This window comes from Chiloscyllium plagiosum, unplaced genomic scaffold (assembly GCF_037043375.1).
Source record: "Chiloscyllium plagiosum isolate Xiang-an unplaced genomic scaffold, Cpla_swu_hap1 HiC_scaffold_37, whole genome shotgun sequence".
NCBI classification, from domain to species: Eukaryota; Metazoa; Chordata; class Chondrichthyes; order Orectolobiformes; family Hemiscylliidae; genus Chiloscyllium; species Chiloscyllium plagiosum.
In genome coordinates this window covers 46660591-46679997 of record NW_028270175.1, presented here as the reverse complement: position 1 = coordinate 46679997, position 19407 = coordinate 46660591, and the positions used below count along the sequence as shown (strand labels likewise).

The window sequence follows — 19407 nt, the reverse complement described above, 5'->3', positions numbered from 1 at the left end:
CCCTGAACGAGTCGCATTTCCCTGCATTTGATCCATATCCCTTCAAACCTTCTCCTCTCCATGTACCTGCCCAAATGTCTTTCCCAAGTTCTTATTGTACTTTTCTCCACCACGTCCCCTGGAAGCTCATTCTATACCTGCACCATCCTCTGTTTGGAAAATTTTCTCCTCCAAACCCTTTTAAGTTTTTTCTCTCCCATCTCATAATTATGCCCTCTAGAACACAGAACATAGAACATGGCAGCGCGGTACAGGCCCTTCGGCCCTCAATGTTGCGCCAACCTGTGGAACAATCTTAAATCCATCTAACCTTCCCTAATCCATTCTCAACCACATGCCTATCCAACGACCGTTTAAATGCCCTTAAAGTTGGCAAGTCTACTACTGTTGCAGGCAGTGCATTCCATTCCGTGACTATTCTGAGTACCACTGGCATCTGACCCATATCTATTAATTAATAATAATATTAATATCTACCTCAATTTAAAGCTATCTCCCCTCGTGCTAGGCATCGCCATCCGAGGGAAAAGGTTCTGATTATCTTGTATGTCTCAATAAATTAGCCTCAAATGTCTTCTCTCGAACAAAAACAGATTCAAGTCCCTCAGCCTTCCTCATAACTGGAGGTTATGAACTCCTTCCCTCCGTACCAGGTAACATCCAAATAAATCTCCTTGGAACCCTTTCCAAATCTTTCACATCTTTCATCTAATGCAGTGATCTGAACCAGAGGCAACTCTCCAGATGTGGCTGCACCAAAGTTCTGTACAACTGCAGCATTATCTCATGGTTCTGAAACTCCATCCCTGTACCAATAAAAGCTCACATGCTGAATGCCTTCTTAACAACCCTATCAACCTGGGTGGCAACTTTCAAGGATCTATGTATATGGACACAGTGATCTCTCTGCTCATCTGCACTATCAAGATCTGCTTTACCCACATCCACCTGTTTGGTCACCTCAAAGAAGTCAATAAAGTTTGTGAGGCATGACCGACCCTTCACAAAACCGTGCTGACTATCCCTAATCAACTTATTCATCTCCAGATGATTATAAATGCTAGCTTTTACACACCTTCCCAAAACTTTACCCAAAATCAAAGTAAGGCTCACAGGTCTATAATTACCAGGGTTGTCTCAATTCCCTTTCTTGGACAAGGGGACAACATTTGTTGTCCTCCAGCTTTCTGGCACTATTCCCGTAGACAATGACGACATAAAGATCAAAGTCAAAGTCTCAGCAATCTCCTTCCTGGCTTCCTAGAGAAGCCAAGAATAAATCCCATCTGGCCCAGTGGACTTACCGATTTTTACACTTTCCAGAATTGCTAACACCTTCTCTTTCTGCAGTTCAATCCCATCTAGTTATGGACCCCACTACTCTGGGGTAAAGATGTTGGCTAATCAACTTACCTGTGCCCTTCATGGTTTTCTAAACCTTTATAAGGTCACCCCTCAGCCACCTATACCCAAGGGAAATGTGAAAGACAATGATATAAATATTTCTGCTCGTGTCCCTGCCACTACTTTGCCACAATGTTCTGGGATACATGTGTTCAGGATCTAGGGCTTTCTCTACATTTGTGTTCTAAGACCTCCAGCACCACCTCTTCTGTAATGGGGACTCTTTAAAAGCCATCACTGTTTCTTCCCTTTGTTTCCTAGTCTTTGTCCGCAGTACATTCTGACATGAATGCTCATTTAGGCCCTCGCCCATCTCCTGTGTGTCTACACTTGGATGGCCTCACTGATCTTTGAGGAGCCCTAGTGTCTGTCCAGTTGTTTTTGTGTAGTTTATGCTGTAGAAAATTATTTGCATTCTCCTTAGCCTTATCTGCCAAATCTATCTCATCCCCCCCATGTTGCTTTCCAACATATCCAGCCTCTCCGATTCTGTCAAACCCTCCAGTATCAGTAACATCTTCTTCAATATTTGCTCCATTTACAGTTTCAGGAAATGCTTCTTCAATCAGGATGATCAGAATTCTATGCAGTACTCCAAAGCTGTGCCGACTATCCGTAATCAATCCTTACCGTTGCAAATGCATGTAACTCCTGTCCCGCAGAGTCGCTTCCAACAATGTACGCACCACTGACATCAAGCTAATTGGTGTTTATCTCCCTGGCTTTCCCTCGCAGCCTTTCCTAAACACTGGCACAACATTAGCCACCCTCCAGGCTCCCTGCTCATCAGGTCCCATAAAGAAAATCTCTTTATGGGACCCACAATTTCTTCCTGAGCTTCACACAATATCCTGGGATATTCTTGATTAGTTCCCATGGAATTGTCTCCCTTATATGCATTTAAAACCTCCAGTACCTCCTGTTATGTGAGGCCTTCTGAAGTATTCACTGTTTATTTCCCTGACATCCCCTGTCTTTCTCCACAGTAAGTTCAGACATGATATTTTTGGTTAGGATCTCACCCATCTCCTGTTGTTCCATACTTGGATTGACCCATTCATATTCAAGGAGCCATACTCTGCCCCTAGTTAATCTTCTATTGTTAATATACTTGTAGAATCTCTTTGGATTTTCCTCAGCCTGATCTGCCAACGCTTTTTGTGGTCCCCTTTGTGCCCTCCTGATTTTGCTCTTAAGTGAATTACTCCACCCACAATGTTCTTCGATGGATTTCCTTAATCCAGCTGGCTATATGTGACATGTGTCCCCTTTTTGTTGACCAGAACCTCAATACCCCCAGTCATCCAGAGTTTCCTACTTGTGTCAGCATTGTCATTCACACTAACAGGAATATGATGGCTCTGAACTCTCATTTTAACTCCCTTTTGAAAGCTTCCCACCTGCCTGATGTCCCTTTACCTGCACATAGCCTCCACAATCAATTGTTAAAAGCTCTTGACTAATAACATCTGGATTGAGGAAAGGCCAGTTTTGATCTTAAACTTGTGGACGAGGTTTGTCCTTTTCCATCGCTATTTTCCAACTAATACGATTGTGATCACTTTGCCAAAGTGTTGCCCCACTAACAACTTGGTCCCTTTCACTACTTTGTTTCCCAAGGCGAGGTCAGGTTTTACCTCTTCCTACCGTCCGATCATTTACATTTTGACTGGGACAGCTGTCTTGTACATGCCGAACAAATTCCTCGCATCCAAGCTCTGAACACGCTAGCAGTCCGAGTCTAGGTTTGGAAAGTTAAAATCCCTGACCATTACAGCCCTATCATTCTTACAGATGTCTGAGATCTCCCGTCATATTTGCTGCTCAAATTCTCGCTGACTGTTGGGGGCCTGTAATACAGTCATATCAAACTGATAACCCATTCTCATTTCTCAGTTGCACCATTATATCTTCATTGGGTGATCCCCAGGAATCTCCTGTCTAATTAATGATGTAATGTTTTCACTGATCAGAAACTCCAATACCCCTCCTTTCTCACCACCTGTTCTGTCCTCAACCTTCAGATTGTAGCCTGAGACCATCCCCCTCACTGTGGACAACAGCCTCACCTTTCATGTCATCTGCAAACTTACAAATGATACCTTGTGCTTTCACATTGAGTTATTAATGTACATAATACTGTTCAAAATAATTAGAGTAATAGATAGAGTCAATAGCCAGAGACTTTTCCCCAGGGCAGGATTGACTGGTACGAGAAGAAATAGTTTGAAGATATTAGGAGGAAGGTATAATGGAGACATCAGAGGTAGGTTCTTCACGCAGAGAATTGTGAATGCATGGAATGTGTTGCCAGCTGAGGTGGTGGAAGGAGAGTCATTGGGGACATTTTCGCGACTGCTGGACATGCACATGGATAGGAAAGAGTTGAGGGGTGCATAGGTTTAGTTACTATATTTTACATTAGGATTAAGTCTCGGCACAACTTCGTGGGCCTAAGGGCCTGTTCTGTGCTATACTTTTCTATGTTCTATGTTCTACAATAACCAGCAATGGTTGCTGCACAGATTCCTGTGGTACACCCGCTGGTGAAAGAATTTCAAACACAAAACTTACCCTCCACTGTTGTGCATCCAGGTTGCCAAATTGCCTTGGATCCCATTGACCTGTTGGACTAGCGTTCCATGTGGGACCTTGTCAAATGCCTTAATGAACTCCATGTAATCCACATCTTCTGCACTGCCCTCATCAAATCCTCAATCATAATTTCAAACAAAAATCTCAGCTGAATTTGGGAGAGGATCTTACTCTACCAAATCCGTGATGAGTATCCATAATCGATCTCTGCCTTTCCAAATGTTGATTCATTCTGTCCCTCAGAATTGTGTCCAATAATTTCCCTCTCCCTGCTGTCAGACTATCTGCTCTGTAATTACCTGGCCTATCCCTGCTTCCCTTCCTGAATAAAGGAACCATGTTAGTTATCCTCCAGTCATTCGGCACTTCACCGGTAGCCAGCAAATTATTAAATATATCCACAAGGGTTCCAGCAATCTCCTCCTTTACCAGAACAAGGGGGGGGGGGGGTGGGGGGGGCGGGTTTGACTTGAACCAGAGGGGCATCAGTATCCCTGGGGGGAGATTTGCTTGTCTTATCCCAGAGGGTTTAAACTAGTTTGGCAGGATTTTGAACTCTGAGTAAGAGAAGGCCCATTGACAAGTCAAGTGAAAAATGCATCAGCCTTCGAGAGCAAGTTTGCTATCCAGGATATCGAGGGGCACAGTCAAGGGAGGGAAAAGACTTTTGATTTAATGCGCATTTATTTCAATGCACAAGGCCTGACTGGTAAGGCAGATGCGCTCAGAGCATGGATTGGCTCTGGGTACTTGGATATTATAGACATAAAAGAAACATGGCTGAGAGAAGGGCAGGACTGGCAGCTCAGTGTTCCAAGATACAGAAGCTACAGGCGGGACAGAAGGACAAGTAAGTGAGGAGGAGGAGGTGCCCTTTTGATAAGGGAGGACATAACAACAGTGCTTAGAGAGGATACTCTTTCGGGGTGATCAAATGAGGCCATATGTTTAGAAATTACAAACAAAAAAAGGATGGTCAGTCTGCTGGGATATTGTTCTGGACCCCCAAATAGCCAGCGGGTACTAGAGGAGCAGATGTGAAGAGAGATTGCAGGTACCGAAAGAAATAATAGGGCAGTATTGGTTGGAGATTTTAACTTCCCCTGTATTGACTGGACCACCCGGAGTGTAAAAGGCCGGTATGGGGTGTAATTTGTCAAATATGTCCAAGAAAGTTTCCGAGATCAATATGTAGAGGGCTGCACTCTACTCAGGTGGCTTCAAACGAGATCTTCCCTCAGAAAACGGGGTCGGGCAAGTGACTGAAGTGGAAGTCGGAGAGCACTTTATGTCCAGTGACCACAGTTGTCTTAGTTTAACATAGTTATTGAAAAAGATCAGGCAGGTCCATATATTAAGGTCTTAAACTGGAGTAGGGCCATTTCTGGGGCCATTTGGCAGGATCGAGCAGAGGTTGATTGGGTGAATTAAAAATCACACAACGCCAGTTATACTCCAACAGGTTTATTTCGAAGCACCAGCTTTTGAAGTGCAGGTAATCATTCTTAAAGATGAAAACTTAAACTAAATGTGTTTGATATTACATTCCATGACACTGCTATCCTGTTGTTATAAATTCTGTGCCTTATGATTGTGCTCCACCTGATGAAGCAGTGCTCTGACATCTAAGTGCTTCCAAATAAACATTTTGGACTGTAAGCTGGTTTTGTGAGATTTTTAAGGTTGTTCATCCCAGTCCAACACCGGCTCCACCACATCATGCTCCCATCAACTGGGTGAGTCTGTGTGAAGGAAAAGGAATGACTGGCAAATGGGAGGCTTTGAAAAGTGTGATCTAAAGAATCCAATATGTCTCTGATTGAGTGAAGGGAAAAGCTGGCAGGTTTAGGATCCCCGTCTGATGGGGGATATTGAGGCTCTGTTCAATAAAAAGAAGAAGGCACATATTGTCTTCAATATTTCTGTATCTACGTAGTCTCTTCCAGTCCTAAAGACACGATTACTCGGTGGAGATTTTACAATCCTCATAGGTCCCTTCAGCACTCCCGATCTGTAGAATCCACTGAAAGCCTATGATTCTCTCGATTATAGTTCTGACAAAGACTCACTATCTGTGTAACGTCATCCCATCGCTAACACACCCCCATCAATGTGAGCTCCTCCTGTATCTCCATCCAGTTACTCATCTCCATAACCTTCTCCAGCTCTAACACCCCTATCTGTGTAAATGTCACCCTCCCATAACACTCCCTGTCTGTGTAAACCGCTCCATCCTACCAACTTTCTTCTCCCTGTAAACTGCCCATCCCTCCCAACCTCCCCATCTCCATGAACTCCTGCAGGCCCTACAGCTCTCCACATTTCGTCCCTGTGAAACCACCTCCAGTCCCAAGACCCTCCTAGTCTGGGTCGTCTGCACCAGATCAGACCATTGCTGTCTCTGTTACCGCGGACAATCCTAGTAAACCTCCCTAATGTATCTATTCATTCAGATACCATCCTCTCCAGCCTCCCGAAACCTCTTCCTGTCATTGTAACCCTCCCTATTTAGAACACAGAACAGTACAGCATAGTACAGGCCCTTCAGCCCTCAATATTGTGTCCATGTTTTACCCGTCTCTAAGATCAGTGTTACCTGCAAACCATTCAAGGAACAAAGAAAATCACAGCACAGGAACAGGCTCTTCAGTCCTCTAAGCCTCCGCCAATCCAGATCCTCTGTCGAAACCTGTCGCCTATTTTGTGAGGATCTGTACCCCTTTGCTTCCTGCCCATTCATACATCTGTCTGGATACATCTTAAGTGACGTTATCGTTCCCGCCTGTACCACCTCTGCTGGCCTCGCGACCCAGGTCCCCATCACCCTCTGCATAAAGATCGTTCCAGCGTATCTGCCCTAAACCTTCCCCCTCTCGCTTTGAACTCGTGGCCCCTAGTAATTGAGTTCCGCACTCTGGGGGAAAAAAGCTTCTTGTTATCCATCCTATCTATACATCCCATGATTTTGCAGACCTCAATCAGGTCCCCAGTCAACCTTCATCTTTCTAACGAAAATAATCCGAATATATTCAATCTCTCCTCATTGCTAGTGTCCTCTATACCAGGCAACTTCCTGGTGAACATCCTCTGCACCCTCTCCAAACATGCACATCCTTTTGGTAATATGGCGACCAGAACTGTATGTAATATTCTAAATGTGACCGAATCAAAGTCCTATACAACTGTAATGTGACCTGTCAACTTTTGTACGCGATACCCCTTCGAATAAAAGAAAGCATGCCATATGCCGCCGTGACCAATTTACTGTCCTGCGTTGCCACATTTAAGGAACAATGGGCCTGAATACCCAGATCTCTCTGTACATCAATTTTCCCCAGGACTTTTCCATTTACTGTATAGTTCACTTTCCAATTAGATCATCCGAAATGCATCACCTCGCATTTGTCCGGATTGAACTCCATCTGCCATTTCCCAGCCCGCTTCTCCAATCTATCTATATTCTGCTGTATTCTCTGACAGTCCCCTTCTCTATCTGCTACTCCACCAATCTTAGTGTCATCTGCAACCTGTTAATCAAGGAACCAATACCTTCCACCAAATCATTGAAATGTATCACAAGCAACAGTGGTCCCAGCACGGATCCCTGTGGAACACCTCTGATTACAGGTCTCCATTTTGAGAAATTCATTTTGCTATCATTCATGTGGCTATCTAAAAATTACTTAAATGTCCCTAATGTATCTGACTCTACCACCCACACTGGCAATACATTCCACTCACCCACCACACTCTGTGTAAAGAAGCTACCTCTGACTTCTCCCCTCAACCTTCCTCCAATTACCTTACAATTTTGCCTCCTAGTTATAGCCATATTCGCACTGGGAAAAATCTCAGGCCACCCATCCTATGTCTGCCTCTCATAATCTTGTACCTCTATCAAGTCACTTCTCATCCTTTTTCATTCCAAAATGAAAAGCCCTGGCTCCCTCAACCTTCCTTCGTTAGACTTCCCTTCCAGATCAGGCAACATCCTGATAAATTCGGTGATTTTTACACTCGTGATGGAGAGGGATAAGTGTGTACTACAGGGCAAGAATTATAGCTGGGGTAAGGGAAATTATGATGCGGTGAGGCATGACTTAGGATGTGTGGCTTGGAAAAGTAGACTCCAAGGCAAGAGTGTAAATGATATGTGGAACTTGTTCAAGGGGCAACTATTGAGTGTCCTTGATAATTATGTACCTGTCAGGCAGGAAGGAAAGGGTCGTGCGAGGGAGCCGTGGTTTAATAAGGAATTGGAATCCCTTGTTAAATGGAAGAGGGCGGCCTATCTCAAGATGAGACGTGAAGGTTCAATTGGGGCGATTGAGTGTTATAGGGTAGCCAGGAAGGACCTGAAGAGAGAGCTAAAAGCAGCAAGGAGGGGACATGAAAGGTCCTTAGTAGATAGGATTAGGGAAAACCCTAAGGCTTTCTATAGGTATGTTAGGAATAAAAGAATGACTAGGGTAGGAATAGGTCCAGTCAAGGATAGTAGGGGGAAGTTGCGTGTGGAGGCGGAAGAGATTGGGGAGACACTGAATGAATACTTTTCTTCAGTATTCACTCAGGAACAGGGCATTGTTGTCGATGAGAATACTGAGGCACAAATAAGTAGAATGGATGGCTTTGAGGTATGTAGAGAAGAGGTGTTGGAAATCCTGGAAAAGGTGAAAATAGATAAGTCCCCTGGGCCTGATGGCATTTATCCTAGGATTCTCTGGGAAGCAAGGGAGGAGATTGCAGAGCCATTGGCCTTGATTTTTATGTCCTCTTTGTCTACAGGAGTAGTCCCAGAAGACTGGAGGATAGCAAATGTGGTTCCCTTGTTCAAAAAGGGGAGTAGGGATAGCCCTAGTAACTATAGGCCGGTGAGTCTCACTTCTGTTGTGGGCAAAGTCTTAGAGAGAATTGTAAGGGATAGGATTTATGCACATCTGGATAGGAATAATGTGATCAAGGATAGTCAGCATGGTTTTGTGAAGGGCAAGTCGTGCCTCACAAACCTTATTGAATTCTTTGAAAAGGTGACGAAGGAGGTTGATGAGGGGAAAGCGGTAGATGTGGTATATATGGATTTTAGTAAGGCGTTTGATAAGGTTCCCCATGGTAGGCTACTGCAGAAAATACGGAGATATGGCATTGAGGGTGAGTTGGAGGTTTGGATTAGGAATTGGCTGGATGGAAGAAGACAGAGGGTAGTAGTTGATGGCAAAGTTTCTTCATGGAGTGCCGTCACTAGCGGTGTTCCGCAAGGATCTGTTTTGGGACCATTGCTGTTTGTCATTTTTATAAATGACCTGGAAGAGGGGTTAGAAGGTTGGGTGAGCAAGTTTGCGGATGATACGAAAGTCGGAGGAGTTGTTGACAGTGAGGAAGGATGTAGCAGGTTACAGCAGGATATAGAGAAGCTGCAGAGCTGGGCAGAAAGGTGGCAGATGGAATTCAATGTAGCTAAGTGCGAGGTGATTCACTTTGGGAAGAATAACAAAAAGATGGGGTACTGGGCTAATGGTCGGATACTTGGTAGTGTGGATGAGCAGAGGGATCTTGGTGTCCATGTACACAGATCTCTGAAAGTTGCCACCCAGGTAAATAGTGCGGTGAGGAAGGCATATGGCGTACTGGCTTTTATTGGTAGAGGAATTGAGTTCCGGAGTCCTGAGGTCATGATGCAGTTGTATAAGACTCTGGTACGGCCGCATCTGGAATATTGTGTGCAGTTTTGGTCGCCATACTATAGGAAGGATGTGGAGGCATTGGAACGGGTGCAGAGGAGGTTTACCAGGATGTTGCCTGGTATGGAAGGAAAATCGTATGAGGAAAGACTGAGGCACTTGGGGCTGTTTTCACTAGAGAAAAGAAGGTTTAGGGGTGACTTGATTGAGGTGTACAAGATGATTAGGGGGTTAGATAGGGTCGACAGTATGAACCTTTTCCCGCGTATTGAGTCGGGTATTACAAGGGGGCATAGCTTTAAATTAAGGGGGGGTAGATATAGGACTGATGTTAGGGGTAGGTTCTTCACTCAGCGAGTCGTTAGTTCATGGAATGCCCTGCCAGTAACAGTGGTGGACTCTCCCTCTTTATGGGCATTTAAGAGGGCATTGGATAGGTATATGGAGGATAGTGGGTTAGTGTAGTTTAGGTGGGCTTGGATCAGCGCAACATCGAGGGCCCAAGGGCCTGTACTGCGCTGTATTCTTCTATGTTCTATGTTCTATGTTCTAAATCTCCTCTGCAACCTCTCCATAACTTCCACATTTTTCCTGTAATGAGGCAACCAGAACTGAACTCAATATTCTAATTGTGGTCTAACCACTGGGTGTATCGAGCTGCAACATAACCTCACAGCTCTTAAACTCAAGGCCCCTGCAAACAAAAGTCGACACATCATTGGCTTTCTTAACAACCCTGGTAAAAACAATGACTGCAGATGCTGGAAACCAGTTTCTGGATCAGTGGTGCTGGAAGAGCACCGAGGACAGGCAAAATCCGAGGACAGGCAAAATCGACGTTTCGGGCAAAAGCCCTTCATCAGGAATAAAGGCAAAGAGCCTGAAGCGTGGAGAGATAAGCTAGAGGAGGGTGGGGGTGGGGAGAGAGTAGCATAGAGTACAATAGGTCAGTGGGGGAGGAGATGAAGGTGCTGTAGTAGCGGGTTTGTTTCAGGACATGGTTGAAGAGATTCAGGGCAGAGGAAATGACCTGGGGGTTGCAGTGGGAGAGGGACTCCCTGAGATTCTTGTAGAGAGAGAAGGAAAACTTCTTCAAGGCAGGCATCCTTGCAAGAGGATTCGCAGTAGGGTTAAAATCAACGAGGTAAAAACAATGACTGCAGATGCTGGAAACCAGATTCTGGATCAGTGGTGCTGGAAGAGCACAGCAGTTCAGGCAGAATCCGAGAACAGGCAAAATCGACGTTTCGGGCAAAAGCCCTTCATCAGGAATAAAGGCAGAGAGCCTGAAGCGTGGAGAGATAAGCTAGAGGAGGGTTGGTTCGCAACTGTGAAGGATCCCTGGACATTGACCCAAGATTTTTCTGCTACTCCTCACTGTCAAGAATCCTGCATTAACCCTGTAAAACTTTTCTGCAGAATCCTTCAAACGTAAACCCTCCCTATTTTGGTATTTTACTCCAGTCCCCACTACACTCTTAAACTGTGAAACCTCTTCCAGTCCCTACAATTCTCCTTAGCTCTATAACCTCTGTAAGCATAGTTGTGGTCGTGTGGTTTAGGTGATGGGTTAGAAATCCATTGGGGCTTGCCCACACAGGGTCGAATCCTGCCCAACAGGGCGGTGGGGTTGATTGGTGCCGGTGTCTGGAGGTGTTCTCTAACCTGCTCTGTGAGAAGGTGTCCCATGTCCTCAATGTACAGGAGATGAGGAGACTGGGCGCCTTCTCACAGCGCACTTCACAAAAAGTCTCCAGGATATCTGAAAATCAACCCAACGACCTGTTGCAAAATATTTCAACTCCCCCACCCACTCTGCCTAGAACATGCAGGTCCTGGACCTCCTCCAACCGCCACTCCCTCACCACCCGACGCCTGGAGGAAGAACGTCTTTTCTTTTGCCTTGGGACCCTTCAACCCCATGACATCAATGTGGACTTCACCAGTTTCTGCATTTCCCCTTCCCCACTTACCGCAGTTCCAACCTTCCAGCTCAGCACCACCCTCATGACCTGTCCCACCAATCTGCTCCACCCTCTTCTCTGACCTAGAACTCTTACCCCATCTCCAAACACCTATTGCACTCTCAGCCACCTTCAACCCAACCCCACCCCCTTCCCATTTATCTCTCCACCCCCGAGCCTCCCAGCCTCATTCCTGATGCAGGGCTCCTGCCCGAAACGTCGACTTTCCTGCTCCTTGGATGCTGTGCTTTTCCAGCACTACACTCTCAACTCTGATCGCCAGCAGCTGCAGACTTCAATATCTCCTGTTTTTCAGATGGGTCAATGAAGTGAGGAATGGCAGATGGAGATTAATTTAGATAAATGTGAGGTGCTTCATTTTGGAAAAGCAAATCCTTACAGGACTTATACACTTAATGGTAAGGTCCTAGGGAGTGTTGCTGAACAAAGAGACCTTGGAGTGCAGGTTCATAGTTCCTTGAGAGTGGAGCTGCAGGTAGATAAGATAGTGAAGAAGGCGTTTGGTATGCTTTCCTTTATTGGTCAGAGTATTGCGTATAAGAGTTGGGAGGTCATTTTGCGACTGTACAGGACATTTGTTTGGCCACTGTTGGAATATTGCGTGCAACTCTGGTCTCATTCCTATTGGAAGGATGTTGTGAAACTTCAAAGGGTTCAGAAAAGATTTACAAGGATGTTGCCCCGGTTGGAGCATTTGAGCTACAAGGAGAGGCTGAATCGACTGGGGCTGTTTTCCCTGGAGTGTCAGTGGTTGAGGGGTGGCCTTATAGAGATTTATAAAGTCAGGAGCGGCATGTATAGGATAAACAGACAAGGTCGCTTCCCTGGGATGGGGGAGATCAGAACTAGAGGGCATAAGTTCAGGGCGGAGAGGTGAAAGATTTGAAAGGGACCTAAGGGGCAACTTTTTCACGCAGACGGTGCTGTGTGTACGGAATCAACTGCCAGAAGAAGTGGTGGAGGCAAGTAAACTTATAGCATTTAAAAGACATCTGGATGGGTATATGAATAGGAAGGATTTAGTGGGATAAGTGCCGGTAAATGGAACTAGAATGGTCATGATACCTGGTTGGCGTGGACGAATTGGAACGAGGGGTCTGTTTCTCTGCTGTACATCTCTATCACTCTATGACTCTATTTTTCTTTCCACTGTTCATTTACAGCCTGACATTTCAGTTTGTTTCCTCTGTTTACCTTGGTCAGTTCTCCTCACAAACTCATGTAATTGGCTTTGTTTCTGATGCTCGGGTGTGCTTTATGGTCACTTGAAAACTTAATAATCTCTTTGAATTCCACTATATTACAATCTCCTGGAGGATCTCTGTGTGACATCACACCTTCACTCAGCTTCATCACTCAACGGTCAATCTGAGATCATGATATCCCTAGCCATCTGCACAATATGTTATTCAAAGAAACACTGACAAAAAAACATTCAAAGAGGAGCTCTGATAATATCACTCTTGTCAGTGTGACTGTCCCAGATCATGCAAAGATTGAAGTCTCCTAAAACTATCATAATGCCTTTGTTACAAATTCCAATGAATTCCTGTTTAATGCAGGGAGGAACAATGAAATGCTGCGAGGCAGCCGAAAACAAAAATTCTTCAGCTTGTGTTTGTGACACATGGGACCCAGAATTCACATTCAGACTGATTCAGCCACATCATCTGAGGCCAAATGCTTTCTCTGTAATGTCCTTGTTACTGATTACTGTCAGGGTTACACATCCTGTACTCCCATTCTGCCTGAGATCCCACAAGGTTGTGAACCACTGTATATTTACGTTCCACCTTTTGTTCACCCCGTAACCACATCTCTCTGCTGACTAAATCCCATTTATCTCTGTGCCACAAGTCTATTACCTTATTGCAGATACTTTTGGCAATTCCAAAAAATATATATAATTTATTCTTTCCCACAATGTCCAGTCACAAACCAATTCACTGACGTACAGTTTTAGTTAAACTCTGTCCCATCCTGTTCCTTTTTGCTTGTCTTCAGTCACATTCCCATGCTGTTCTGATGTGTCACCTTTTCTCTTTGGATTTGGAAAGCTCCTTTCACCTGAACCCTGTCCCAGCATCCTCCATGTTAGCTTAAAGCCCTGTCCATAAATCTACCGACATGATTGGCAAGGACATTGGTCCCAACGATGTTGTTTTTAATTCACTCGTAGGATTTTGCTGTCTCTGGCTGGCCAGCATTTCATGCCCACGCCCGAGCTGCCCTTGAGCTGAGTGCCTTGCTAGACTAATACAGAGGGCAGTTTAAAGTCAACTCCATTGTTCTGGGTCTGGAGTCATATGTAGGTCAGACCAGCTGCCTACCACTAATTTCCTTCCTGAACAGATATTGAGCATTCAGATGCTTTTCCCTGCCACTGGCATTAAATTCTGGATGAACAGGCTAGTGAGAGTAATGTTAGGCCATCGCCTGGCCCACTGATAGCTCCCTCATCCCTGAGCACTGATCTCAGTGCACCGTGAATCAAACCTCTTCTTCTTGACCGTGGTTTGATCCTGACACCTTCCAGCAATCTGGTGCTATCATTCAGTATCTCTCCATGTGATAGCTGTCACTGTGAGGTTCTAATTGCTGCTGGTGACTACAGCTTTTGTAGTTACTCCAGATCCGAGCCAACAGAATTCTGCACTCCAGGGAGACGAAGCAATGCAGGCCAGGCATGGAGACTGGGATTTTCCAGATCTCTGTGGGACTCAGTGCCATTCTCTATGCGTAACCCTCACTGGATCAGTCTAATTTCCCATTCTGTCTATTTTTCTGTCTCTTGCATATATTCAGGACAGTCCTGACTCAATAAACTTCCCAACTGCTGGGTGTTTCATTCATCCATCTCATTGAACACAGTTGGTCAGCCGGAGGGCAGGGACATCTGGAGTCTTCAATAAATCCTGCAGCGAGGTAAGATCACTCACAGCGAACAGAGCAGAGCGAATTTAAGGGATCGAAGTTTAGTCTGGAAGACCTGACACAGAGACAGTGCTGAAGGGTGAAACAGATCATGAAGGTCCCAGGCTCAATCTCCACTCTCTTGCTAACTTGCATCACTGCAGTTCTGAGCCTTCCTGTGACAATATAGGAAGTTCACAGTTATCCATCCAGGTCTGTGCTATCGTAGTGAGCATCAGGACAACATCTGGGAAATGAGGCCTCCCTTAAGAAGTTGGTTTTGAAACCTGGGATCTTTCTGTTCCCTACTCTCCCTCTCACACGGTCACTTGTCATGTGATAGAGTCATACAGCAAGGAAACACACCTTTTGGTCCATCTCATCTGCATCAGTGTCTTGAATGGTTGTAATTGCCAGAAAAGTTTCTATTTCTGTAACCTCCACCCCTCCCATAATCCTGCTGTATATTTGAAACCTACTCCAATGCTGACGACTCTCCCTATTTGTAAATTGCTCCAGTCTTGACAACATGCCCATCTCAATAATCTCATCCTGCAGTCAGTACAATAATCTCTATTTCTGTAGTTTTCCACAATATCTGCAGTCCATCCTGTCTCTGTAAAATCCTCCAGCCCGGACCAAAATACCCCCCTATGTACCTTCCTCCAGCCCCAAGAGAACATGATATCACTGTAACCTTCTGCAGGCCCGATCCCATTCCTGGCTCCTGGCCTACAGCACTACACGACCTCTGTAACCATCTCCCATGCCTACCGACCTTCTTATCTGTGTAAATACCTCCAGACCCTTTTGCAGCGGAAACAACACTCCCCATCTCTGTGCGCTCCTCCCTGCATCTCAAACACTCTCTCTTTGTGTAGCTCTGCAGGTTAGGTGACATGGCAGTTCAGCGGTGAGCACTGCTGCCTCACAGCACCAGAGACCCAGGTTCGACTCCAGTCTTGGGGGACTGTCTGCATGGAGTTAGCACATTCTCTCTGTGTCTGCATGGGTTTCCCCCAGGTGCCCCGTTTTCCTCCCACAGTCCAAAGATGTGCAGGTCGGGTGAATTGGCCATTCAAAACTGCCCATAGCGTTAGGTGCATTAGTCAGAGGAAAATGGGTCTGGGTGGATTACTCTTTGGAGAGTTGGTGTGGACTTGTTGGGCCAAAGTGCCGTTTCCATACTGTAGGGAATGTAATAGCATCTAAACTCTCCCTCTGCGTTCCATATTACTGACCCTAAAAATATGCCTCTAACAATTAACAGCTCCAAACCTCTGTAAACTACGACAGCTCCAACATTCCTGCTTATTGGTGTAACCTCGTCCGGAAACCCTCTCAACATGTGGAGACCCCACAATCCTCCATATCTGTGCAATCCTCTCAGGTCACTGCAATACTCCCAACCTGTAGAACCCAGTCCAATGCCTGTGACTCTCCCAATCCAGTTCCTACAAGAGTCACTATCTGTGTAACATTCTCCCGTCACTATCACCCACCCTGTCAATGTAAGCTCCTCTAGTATCTCCATCCATCTAATCATCTCCATAATCTGCTGCAGCGCTTGTAGCCCTATCTGAGTAAATGTCACCCTCTTCTATAACCCTCCCTACAGCAGGTACCGTTCCACAGATTCAATACCCTCTGGCTGAATAAATTCTTCCAGATCTCCATTCTAAATGGTCGTTCCTTCATTCTGAAGCTGTGCCCTTGGCTCCTAATCTCTCCGACTAGAGGAAACATCTTCCCCTCCCCCACGTCCAATCCATCCAGGCCCCTCAAAATTCTGTAAGTTTGAATGAGATCCTGCCACCGCCGCCTCTGAAAATTCATCAAGTACAGACCCAGAGACTTCACCTGCTCCTCATATGGCAAGCATTTCATTCTTGTAAAACTAGTTCTTGTACCCCCTCACATCCTTTTTCCAGACTGTTAATGCATAACATGTACAGGGTGGCCCCAACACTGACCCCTGCGGAGTTCCCCTCGTCACCAGTTCCCATCGTGAAAATGACCCTTTTATACCTACTCTCTTCTGCTTATCAGCTATTCCTCTATTCATATCAAACATGTTGTTCTGAAACTGAAATTTCATTTCACAAACCCTGCTGGATTTGTTTTCCTGTCTGGCTGTGAACAAGCAGAGTAGATAAAAGGGAGGAATGGTTTGTCGGGATTTTCAGAAACCTTTCAACAAGGTCCCACTGAAGAGGTGGATAAGCAATATTGCCAAATGTGGGATTGGAGGGAATGTACTGGCATGGATTGGGAATTCTTTAACATAAAACTAAGTGGGAATAAATGGATTAGTGCTTGACCCCTTACTATTCACAAAGGGATTTGATACATTTGATGGATGGACAAAATCTACTGATTCCATGTTTGTTGCTGACACAACGAGATGGGAATGTGGGTTGTGTGGATGAAGCAAAGGAGACATGAACAGTCCATGAGTTTCCCTTGTACAAATACATTGATGGGATGTGGCCATCACTTGTTTGGCCATCATTACCTTCCCATCTGTAATTACCTGGAGAAGGTGGTGCTGAGCTGCCTTCCTGACCCATTGCGGTCCTTTGCGTGTAGGGACAGACACAGTGCTGGCAGGATGGAGCGTGGTTTTGAGGGCACCTTGGAAATCCTGGTGTTCCCGTACAGCTGGAATTCCTGTCCTTCCAGGGTATAGTTGCTCTGGGTTTGTGATGTGGTGCTGAAAGGGCCTTCCTGAGTGACCTCAGTGCTGCTTGTAGATTTTTTATTTATTTATTCACTCGTGGTCATGAGCATTGCTGTATGTATTATTGATTTGGAATTGTCCCTGAGAAGGTGGTGGTGAGCTGCCTTCCTGAACCACTGCACCAGCCATTGGAATTGTTGTTATCTGTGTCCCCTCCAGCAGGCGCTACAACACTCATGTCTGTAAATGCATACAAACATCCTTCTCTGCCAACAACACTTATTGTTCATCAGAATGTCTCACCATCTCCATTCCCATTTGTGCTAGTGATCTCTCAAATTTCTTTATTCTTGTTTATACTTTTGATCACCTATAACCTCTTCTGTTCTAAATTTGTAACCCCTCAGTACCTGTAACTCGCCATATAACTGTATTCAATGACAGCACAGGTTCCCTTCCTTAAATCTCTGTGAATTACAGCGGCTGGTTGTGCTGCATTGGTACTTTTCATCCTCCTTATCCATCTTAGATCTTCTAGCCCCTGCAATCCCATTAATTGCAAGGCTCCCATTCTCTGTACCCCCTTATGCCCTGAGGGTCCTTGAACACCACGAGTGCTTCAAACATCTGTACCCCCCCAGTTACTGCGAGTCTTCTAACTCTGTAACATCCAACAGTTTCCAGTACCTTACAACACTTACTGGCTGTCAATTTGCATTTGTTGAAGTCTTCATATCTCAGGAAGCAGCTCACAAAAAGCCCTTTAGACTTTACAAGGCTCCGTCACCAACAAGCCATCATGTATCTATTTTCTTTGCCACCCTCAGTGTCTGCAACTCTCCCTGTATCTTCCAATATCCTGCTTTAGACACTTCAGGTCTGCCTACCTCCGCAGATAACCTGTTCCATCCCCGACAGATCGCTCAATCACTGTAACACCCTCGGCACACACTCATCCTCCTCTTTTCCACTGTCTTCCACGCACAGCGGTGATCCTATGAGGGAGCAGTGTGGAATGGGATGTTACACATCTCAGCTGAGGCTTGAGGCCTACTATTACCTGGGAGTCACAAAGGGAGAGAACCTGACAGTGAGCAGCACAAAGCGGGAGAATATAAATCAGCAGCAAGGACCAAGGCCTAGCAGGACTTGGCATTGGAGAAACAGCAGAGCAGGAGGCTCTGAATCAGCACCGAGTCACAGATGGAGTGACCATGTGATGGAGCAACTTGAAGCAGGAACATGAGGTTACAGAAGCACCAAAGTGGGACGAGATAAATCAGCACTGGGGATCGAGGCCTGGACACACCTGGGATTCACAGAGATGGTGACCCTGTGAGGGAGCAGAGTGGAGTGGGAGCTGGAGGATTACACGTATCTGGGAGTCACAGAGATAACTTTCTGCTGCTGGGACCTGCCTGCACCGAGTTTGAAAAAAGTGCAAGAGCCATCACAGAAAAGGCTGTAAGTTCATTGGCTGATAATACTCCGTTATTAGTGACTGTCTCTAAATTGCTATTAGATAGCAAATTTAGTGTTTCAACTTCTGAAATAAGGGTTGAACTGAGAAATAAGAGGGAGAAGTGAAATTCTGAGCCACTATAATAAATTATCCTCACTAAACCACAGTTGAATAAGGGACTTAACCACTTTGTTATTTCCCTGATGTTAACTTCATTCGAGGTAATTAATTAAGTTACTCCAGACATGTTGTATTTTAAGACATGTTTGTCAGATGGAAAATGTGTTCTGTTACATTGGGAAGCCATAGCCCCCTGCTCGTGTCCTAGATGAACACTGGTCATGGAGCTCAGACAGTGACTAGAGATTCTATGAGATATCTGTGATGCTGAGAGTTGGGGGACGACACACACACAGAGCCGATCACCCTGCAGACATGACGGCCTGGAAGAATGAAGGGAATGGGGTACTGCACAATCGAAGATACAGTCAGGGAATCCAAGAATAGCCTGATGTCTCCCTCTCAATTCGGTTTCCCAGTTTGGAGCTGATGAAGGTATTGGCTGCTCAGGGAAGGGCAGTCAGAGCCATGTCTGTGGCTCCACAAGTAGTCTGACTGTACAGGAGGGGGGGGAGAAGGAAGGAGGAGCAATAGTCACAGGGGAGTCAGGAAATTGAGGAAATCACTAGC

At 45.5% G+C, this 19407-nt stretch overlaps 1 long non-coding RNA gene across 1 annotated transcript in view; it reads left to right on the top strand.

The window, feature by feature from the left end:
- Positions 1 to 19407, top strand: part of LOC148139810 (uncharacterized) — a 259572-nt gene that overhangs the window by 214780 nt on the left and 25385 nt on the right. Inside the window, exon 4 of the long non-coding RNA XR_015753511.1 lies at positions 14468 to 14587. This is a non-coding gene — a long non-coding RNA (uncharacterized LOC148139810). The remainder of the gene's footprint in view (positions 1 to 14467; positions 14588 to 19407) is intronic.